This window comes from Pectinophora gossypiella, unplaced genomic scaffold, assembly GCF_024362695.1.
Source record: "Pectinophora gossypiella unplaced genomic scaffold, ilPecGoss1.1 Pgos_95, whole genome shotgun sequence".
Classification (NCBI taxonomy): domain Eukaryota; kingdom Metazoa; phylum Arthropoda; class Insecta; order Lepidoptera; family Gelechiidae; genus Pectinophora; species Pectinophora gossypiella.
The window spans coordinates 39,579-48,899 of NW_026063305.1; the positions used below are offsets into that span (position 1 = coordinate 39,579).

General features: G+C 40.2%; 1 long non-coding RNA gene across 4 annotated transcripts; it reads left to right on the top strand.

Moving 5' to 3' along the window:
* The first annotated feature begins 434 nt into the window (after positions 1-434).
* On the top strand, positions 435-5,425 carry LOC126381716 (uncharacterized). Of its 4 annotated transcripts, none has more exons than XR_007568947.1 (4): positions 487-553; positions 1,944-2,052; positions 4,453-4,540; positions 4,752-5,425. It is a non-coding gene; the product is annotated as an uncharacterized LOC126381716 (long non-coding RNA). The 4 variants fall into 4 exon arrangements; XR_007568946.1 differs by lacking the exon at positions 487-553 and having other exon boundaries at positions 1,884-2,052; positions 4,752-4,962; positions 5,038-5,425; XR_007568948.1 differs by lacking the exon at positions 1,944-2,052 and having other exon boundaries at positions 435-553.
* Positions 5,426-9,321: the final 3,896 nt, after the last annotated feature.

Here is a 9,321-nt window from a genome sequence, read left to right on the forward strand (position 1 = left end):
TATTCGCCACTTAGATGGAATATTGGCTGTGTACCTAGCGTCGGTACGCGCTGTCATTGGCTGTGTACCCAGCGTCAGTACGCGCTGTCCTACTAAGGGTTAATTAATAGTGTATGTTTATAATATAAATTGAACCTCTACAACAACATTAATGCAACCCACTTCTCAAAATATTTTACTTTCGAAACGAAAGATAAACAAAAAATTAATCCACAATAACGAAACCAGTCCACGGATTGAAAGGGGAAAAAGTAAAAATAAGGAAAATCTCTAAAGAAAATTGTTAACGAAAATTCACAAAGAAATAAAAGTTTTATACAATATGTTTCTAAGCTTTACGTGTTGTGAATAATTTATACGACAAATCGATGTTTCGAATCATTGGCAAACGTGTCATAATGGTATGAATTTTTTTAATTCCTTTTCGGGATTCTGCCTGTCATTGTTTTCAAGGAAACACGTTGCGGCCGAATATTTTTGTTTTTTTTTGGATTTCTCCTCTGTTCTGTGATAGATCCTACTTGTTTCTTGTTGGTGGTGGGTTATATTACTGGTAAGTATAATCAGTGCATGTAATCTTATCCCTGTGTTTAATATGGAGGACGATCCTCCTCCGGGAGGAGGTGGTTTACCACCAGACAAAGATCCGTCTCCAGAACCTATGTCGCAAAGTGAGGTATTACCCTGTGCGCAAAAGTCTACTAAACGCCCAGCGGACTCGGAATTGAACAATCCCGCTCATAAAAAAACATTCTCTCCAGCGGCGTCTATCCAAGACGTGTATATTACTCCTGAATATACCTCTCAGGGGAAGTTGATGTACTCCGAAAATGACAGAGCACCTTTCTCAGTTCACGTCACTCGAGTGGAAGCTGACCCATCCGCGGGCCTGACTATTAGGGTTCTGAAATTCGCTCAATTAATCCACAAAAACAAAGTCAGGGGAATTGTCAACGGTGGAATTAGCAGTGTGGGTCGAAACCGAATTTCCATAGAATTTTCTTCTGCCTCCGATGCAAACAACTTTGTCTCCAATTCCTTCTTGTCGGAACACAAATATTCTGCCACCATCCCACAGTTTCAGGTTTCCAGAATGGGAGTGGAGAGGAATATCCCGGTAGACTGGACACTAGAAGAACTAGTGTCTAATATTCAGTATCCTCCTGGTTGTGGTAAGGTCGTAAAGGCTAGGCGCATCAACATGAAAAAGATTATTGATGGATCCACATGCTGGATTCCCTCAACCACTGTGGTTTTAACCTTCCTAGGCCAATCGCTACCAAAGAAAATCTTTTGCTTCTACACCTCTTTGCCTGTGGACACTTATCAACTCCCCACGATCCAGTGCAGAGGGTGCTGCCGTTTTGGGCATATAAAAGCTCAATGCCGTTCAAAGCCTAGATGCTATATGTGCGCTCAACCTCACTATGGGGATTCATGCAACAACATAGACTCCCCTCCAACATGCCTTTTCTGTAGTGGTAACCATAGGGCCACTGACCCCAAATGTCCTGAACATTCCAGACAAAAGGCCATAAAACTGGTCATGTCAGAGGAGAGTATCTCTTACACTGACGCATCTAATCGATTCCCAATAGTAAAGCGTTCATTTGCTGATGTTCTCTCCCAACCTTCAACTTCCTACTCTCAGTCAGCCTTGCCCCACGCGGCTCCCTTTTCATCTACCCTTCCTCCGCACAATCAAAGCTCTTCTTCCTACCGGAAGACGGTATACCGGGAACGACGCACGCCCCCAGATTTAGGTAAATCTTTTGACGTCCTTGCTCACAAGGATATTACAAACACCCCGTCATCCACTCAACCCAATGGCTGTGCATTCCCCAACCCTAATCTCGATGACCCCACCCCCCTCCTCACTCCCAACGACAATCTCATTGAATTATTAATCTGTTCCCTTGTTAATCTAGTATCCAAATTTTCAGATGCTCTACCGAACAACGTCATTACTCTACTACAGCAATTTATCGTCACTTTAATCAATAAAAATGGCAGGTCACAATCTCCTTCAATGGAACTGTAAAAGCATCAGAAGTAAGAAACATGAACTCATATATTTAATAAACAAATTTAAACCAGTTGTCTGTGCCATCTCGGAGACTTGGCTGAGACCTGGATCACTCTTTAGAGTATCGGGCTTCGCCTGTCTCCGGGATGACAGAATCGATGGTCGAGCAGGTTCGGCTTTGCTTATTAATAGGCACATGTCCTATTCCCAAATCCCCATTCCACCCCATAACCCTGACCTTCATATTGTAGCAGTTAAGGCCCTAAACCTAACCATAGCTTCGGTATATGTCCCTCATCCAGATCACTCCCTCTTCTCCGAATTAAACAACATTCTTTCAAATTTACCAAATCCACTTTTAATTCTCGGCGATTTTAACTGCCATCACACGCTATGGGGTTCACATAGATGTGATTCCAATTCATCTACTCTCCTAGATCTACTAGACGATCGTAACCTATGTGTCCTAAATAATGGATCAGCCACGAGAAGATCCTCCCCTTTGCAGAATGCAAGTGTGGTGGATTTATCGATGGCTTCTCCTAGTTTAGTGATGTCCCTCTCTTGGAAAACCTTACCTAACTGTTACGGTAGTGACCATTTCCCCATCATTTTAAATTACCACAACCATTCCCCTCCCATCAAAGGTCCTCCACCTCTCTTAAAATACCGCATCAAAAAGGCTGATTGGGATAAATACTCGGATCTTGTACGGGTAAAGGTCCATTCACTGCCGTCTGTCTCTTCTTCAAATTATTTGACCTGTTACGACGATTTCACTCAATGCCTTACCTCATCTGCTGATGAGAGTATTCCTATTAAAAACTCGGCTCGCGGTAAAATCTCCTCACCTCCGTGGTGGGACTCTGAATGCTCCTCGAGTGTTCGTCGTCGTAATGAGGCGGAGAAGACATTTGCGGCTGACTTAACATCATTAGACAGTTATTTGGTGTTCCAGAGGGAGACGGCCCGCTGCAAAAGACTACTATCCAAAAAAAACTAAAGGATGGCGAGATTTTTGTGAGTCACTTGCTCCTCGTTCACCCGCGTCCATGGTCTGGAGACGTATCAAATCTTTCAGAGGTTATCTCTCGGATGACTATAACGTTCCCTCCAATGATACATCCTCGTGGCTTCCTGATTTTACCAACAAACTTGCGCCTCCTTATGTTCCAACACAGGACTGCCTCTCTTTACTAGATAATGTAACACCATCTATGGATACTTTTGATGAGCCCTTCTCCGTCGCCGAACTCTGCTGTGCACTTGACAACCTCCGTGATTCATCCCCAGGCATAGATGGTATACCCTACTCATTCGTAACTAAATCTCCAGAGATTGCCATACATTATCTTCTTGATGTCATCAACGAAATTTTCATTTCGGGCTCTGTACCAACAGCCTGGAAAACACAAATTGTTATCCCCATCTTAAAACCCGGGAAAAATCCCAGTGATGCGGCCTCGTATAGGCCCATTGCCCTTTCGTCCACTCTAGCCAAAATTTTAGAGCACTTAATAAAAAACCGATTGGAGTGGTTCCTAGAAAACAAAGGCATATTGTCTCAGTCCCAATTCGGATTCAGAAGGGGTTTGGGTACCTTGGATAGTCTCAGCATTTTCACCACAGACGTCAGACGCTCTTTTAGCAATGATAAACATGTCATCGGTATCTTTCTTGACATATCTTCTGCATATGACAATGTCCTCCTACCAGTGCTCAGGCAGAAAATGCTAAATCTGAATATCTCGGTAAGGATGGTCAACATCATATGTTATCTCTTCACGGCTCGCTCTATCTCTGTTAGAGTCCAGGGCTCCCTTTCTTCTCAAGAACTTTGTGGAAGGGACTTCCGCAGGGTTCTGTCCTTAGTCCTCTGCTGTACAACGTCTATACTTGTGACCTTGACAGAACAGTCCTCTCCTTCTGCAATATCTTACAATATGCCGACGACATCGTCTTATATGCCAGCTCATCATCACTTCTAGAAGCAAGCTCACGTCTCAATTCTGCCTTACACTACCTTAACATCTGGCTCGATGAACATGGTCTGTCCTTGTCAGTTCACAAATGTAGTGCTGTAGTATTTACCCGTAAACGTTCCATTCCTCCAATTGACATCCATGTAAACGATCAACCCATAGCCATCCAAAACAACGTCAAATTCTTAGGGGTCATCCTAGACGATAAATTGAAAGGTATTCACCATCTCAATTACATTGCGAATAAGTGCGAAAAAAATATGAATGTGCTCAGGTCACTCTCTGGAGTTTGGTGGGGGTCCCACCCATACAGTCAAAAACTTTTATATAATGCTGTTATTCGAAGTCACTTCGACTACGCTTGCTTCATTCTGGAACCCTGTAACAAGATGGCATTATGTAAACTTGATAAAATTCAATATAAATGTTTACGTGTAATTACAGGAGCTATGAAGTCATCCCCAACAAATGCTCTTCAAATTGAATGCGTCGAGGCTCCTCTGCAGCTACGGCGACAATTTCTGTCAGATAGGTACTATTTTAATACTATTCAAAATTCTTCACATCCTCTTCATAATAAAATAAAATCCCTAAACTCTCTGACCAATCTAAACTACTGGTCACACAAAGACTTGCCTTTATTAATTAACTCATATAAAAAGATTGACATCTCCACAGTACAACAGACTCTAAAAAACCCCATATTCGAATTTAATTTTAATATACTCATTTTCTGTCCCAAGGTTATTTTAAACTTGGAAATAAATAAGAACTCTCCAGGAGCTAATGCAGAGTTCAACAGTATCTCTGAAAGGAACTGGCCAGGTTGGCTACATCTTTATACAGATGCATCTAAAATTTCGGATTCCGATAATGTAGGAGCAGCGGTCTGGATTCCAAAGTATAAAATAATCCTTAATTATAAATGCCCACCTAAATGTTCAATATTTACAGGTGAGTCTATTGCCTTACTTGAAGCTGTCACCTTTATTGAATCTCATAAACTGGCGAGATCAATTGTGTTTTCAGATTCTCTTAGTTGCCTTCAGGACATCATTAAAAAACCATTTCACTCGAAGGATAATTTTTACCTGACTCTCAAAATTAAGGAAGTTTTATTTAAATGCCAACAATCGGGGATTGAAGTTATTTTGGCATGGATCCCAAGCCACAGTGGCATAACAGGAAATGAAATCGCTGACCAATGCGCCAAAGAGGCTATCCGCACGGGTAGAGAGGTGTATAACAAATAATTTTCTAGAGATATTCGTTGTCTTGCTAAACCACATTTACATAAATCATGGACGGAAAGGTGGAACAATTCTAGGCTCATAAAGGGTAAGCATTATGGTGGCATCCAGCCATTTGTTCCCATAAAACCATGGTTTTTTAAATATCGCAATTTCGACAAACCTGTTTGTTCCACCATAATCAGACTTCGTTTGGGACACGTGTGTTCGCCTGTTTTCCTGGCAAAGCTTCGTATCCGCGATCATTCCCTGTGTGAATGTGGAGAAGAGGAAGGTACTCTTGATCACTTGTTTTTTAATTGCCCTCGGCTGAATGTTTCCTTATATGATGTACTACCCCCTAAAATTCCCCGCCCTGTAAATGTTAACTTTCTTCTCACATTAGTGTATACCCCTTTTATAAATATTTTATCTAGGTTTATTAAATATAATAACATAAAACTCTAATAATTTTCATAGTTTATATATATACGTATTTTTTTTTGTGTCTGGTCTTAACCTTCATTCCTTGTTCCGCAAACTTAAACCCTGTGTTTTGTAATGTCATACTAACAAATTGTGTTGTTATTTTCTAGGTTCAATCTTCACCATTGGACTATCCACCGATTATTTTAACCTAACCGATCAAAATTGTATTTTAATGTTAAGTATTTTCTCTTGAACCTTGACGTTGGCAGAATCATCGTTTCTGAACGATGCAGCCAAAAACAAAGAAAATAGAATAGAATTCCTTTTCGATGTCCCCGGTATCGTCAACAAAGTCATGGATAACAAATTACTGTTCAATTTAAAAAAAAATACGTAAATTATCAAAATAAAGACGAAGGAAGCCCAGTTGGTAGAACGTTTGCCTCTCACTTTGAGGTCGCAGGTTCGAATCCAGCACATGCCTAAAGCAATGATTGTCGAATGTGTTTTCGAATTCATGTTTGGATCATAAATGATTACTTGTATTGAGCTGGTTTTCCCTTCGCGGGTTGGAAAGTCAGATGTGCAGTCGCTTCTGTAAAAAAACCGGACCTGTCAAATCTTTAAGTAAGGTAAGTGAACCCTGTGAAAAAAAACGGGTTAATGTTAACATTAACCCTCATCATCGTCGTCATCTCCTTAGGGAGATGACGTAAATAATCAAAATAAATGTGACTGTTATTTACTGTCGACTTGAGACTCCTTACTTCGATAGTGGTTACTGGCGTCACTACACCTAAGATAAAATAATAAAGTCATGGACTTTATTTACGAAATACGAAACAGAAACAAAAGACAATCGGTCGCATGAAGAAGAATAAAAATGTTTCGTTATCAACTAAGGAGATTGTATATATTGTAAAAAATAATCATATACAAAGCAATGAAACCTTTTTTGTGAGTCGTTTAAACTCCCATATTAGAAAAAAGTAAAATATTCCATACTGTTTGTTAACCAAGACAAACACGTAGTAATTTCTCTGGACAAATAGTGAATTCTACGCCTGGCACAAGACTAAACTCTTTACAACAGTTTTAATTTACGTCAAAAAAAGCGCGTAGAAGCCGATTAAATTGACGGCTCATTTTTTTTAATAAGTCGTGGGCTGTCGGTAATTAGAACGCAATTTAAACTTATAAAACTCACTTCGTCCTAAATTATTCAGGAGACAGAACAAAATAAAATTACATTAATAAAGAAAATTAAGAAACTCTTCGTCAAATCATCTCGAGTAGAATAACTCCCTAAATTTCGAGTTTAACTTACAAATGAGGAAGTTCAGTGTAAAGCTTGAGGTACACAGGGGCGGGAAGGCTGGATGGCGGGATAAAAAGGCTGATGTGTTGGCATAGAATAAAAAATAATACTGCGTATAGAAAGGTAACTTTCCGCCCCGCACTAAAACTGTCACAAATTCACTCAACAGATACGAAGGCTGGGCCGCGGGATAAGAAGGCTGGCACGGGATAAGGAGGCTGGCGCGGGATAAGGAGGCTGGCGCGGGATAAGAAGGCTGGCGCGGGATAAGGAGGCTGGCGCGGGATAAGGAGGCTGGCGCGGGATAAGGAGGCTGGCGCGGGATAAGGAGGCTGGCGCGGGATAAGAAGGCTGGCGCGGGATAAGAAAGCTGGGTCGCGGGATGAGAATGCTGGCGCGGGATATGAAGGCTGGGCAGCGGGATAAGAAGGCTGGCGCGGGATGAGAAAGCTGGCGCGGGATGAGAAGGCTGGCGCGGGATGAGAAGGCGGGGGTGCGGAATCCTGACATACATGACCGCAAACAAAATTGCGCTTGTCCCTTTTTCCCGGTTCTGGGATTCTGTCTTTAGTCTTCGATCTTCAAACTTTCGAATTTTTTGCTTCAGGAAATTTATAAGACGGCTTATTGCCACAAGTTTTAATCCCAGGAGTCACATTTGATAAGCAACTCTGTTCTGAGATGGATCAGGTCAATTGGTATTCAATCAATAGATTTATTGATTACCCTGTTTTTATGGGAACCGGGCCTTGTAAAGCTCGGTTAGATTGTCAAGGGAATATTTTATTTTCTGCTGATCTAGAATTGCAAGTAAAAAAATATCTATTGTAAAAGTCGACTGATGTTGTAAGTAAGTATGTAACTAAAGCGAAAGGTGTTTCTGCTTACAACGAGGTTTTTAGTATGAATATTTTAGCATTTTTTAATAAAGGATACTTTGAAAATTATTCGGTAAAAGGCGGCTATCTAAAAGAATGAAAAAGTGTAACTACATCTGGATAGTTAAGGTTTGTAAAACTTACTTATTTTAGTAATTTAACACCTATGGAAATGTTATACGTAGAAATATACTAATTCAAGAAATCCAAAGTTTCGGAAATACTTTCAGAATTGACCTGACCACGCTCGTATCAAGCTGAGGAACCCGTGGTCATGGTATAAGAAGACCAGGTATGCTCAATTCTATGACAAGCCGCCATTACTAGCCAATTGATGACGTAAGTGTTACCATTAAATTGGTATCTCCAACATTCCAAGGATGTAAATTTTATTATTAAAAATTAATTGAATTACTAACTATTGTATTTAATTACTATTACTTGTCACATAGATAAAAAATATTAAAACTGTGAGTAAATCTTTTACCAAAAGTTTAAAAATTTCCTTGCAAAGTAAATATAAAAACATTGGTCGTGGGTAATTTATTTATAATGAAATGGCAATACAGGGCGGGATGACGTCAGCTGGACAAACTGAAATGTTAGCTGTCAGTTTTGAGTATACCTGGATTACTTATACCATGCCCGTGGTTATAGTTCAGTCACAATAGTTCAGTTCTCCCATCCGAGCCTGACTTTTTATTTAATTTTCTCGTTATAATAATAAAAAGTACAAAAACTGTCAGCAAATGTCAACAAAATCACCATCTTCATTATCACTTTCAGCTTTTCTTCACCAACCGAAAGAAACAAAATATTCTATCCCTCACCGCATAGATTGACACAATTACCCGAAAATGAACTGAAACGGCGTGACTTAATTGGCTTAACTGCATTAAAAGTTAGGAATTCGCGTAAAAGTAGGACTTCGTGCAAATTGTTTGAAAGCTTAAATCTGGGACTTTCGGTTTAATTTTAAACATTGTGATCCGTGGGATCGTCACGTCGCCGTCGGCGGTTATGACATTCGGGGTATGAGTATTAAGGTAGATCCAATTTATGGACAGAGGTATTAAAATGTATCAGCACTGACCTAAAGGCGGGAGCTGTAATAATAATATACAGGTTGTTGGTGACATCGTAATGAAAACTTTGAGGTTAGATTCAGACCATGATTCTGAATTGATATCAAGTGGAATTTTCCGTAGCCAAAGTGTGGATGGCGATCGAAACTAAATTTTTGCTGACCAATAATTGACCACACTTACGGCATTGTCAGTGGCTTCGTAAAGGTCTTGAAAAGTGCAGGTGTTAGGGTGTCAGTGTGGAACTGAAAATAATGTAAAAAAAACACTAAAATTTACATGAATTTTCCGGTAGGAAATTGCACTAAAAATAAACTCAGAATCATGGTCTGAATCATCCTCCTCAGTATTCGTTGCGGTGTCACTATATACTA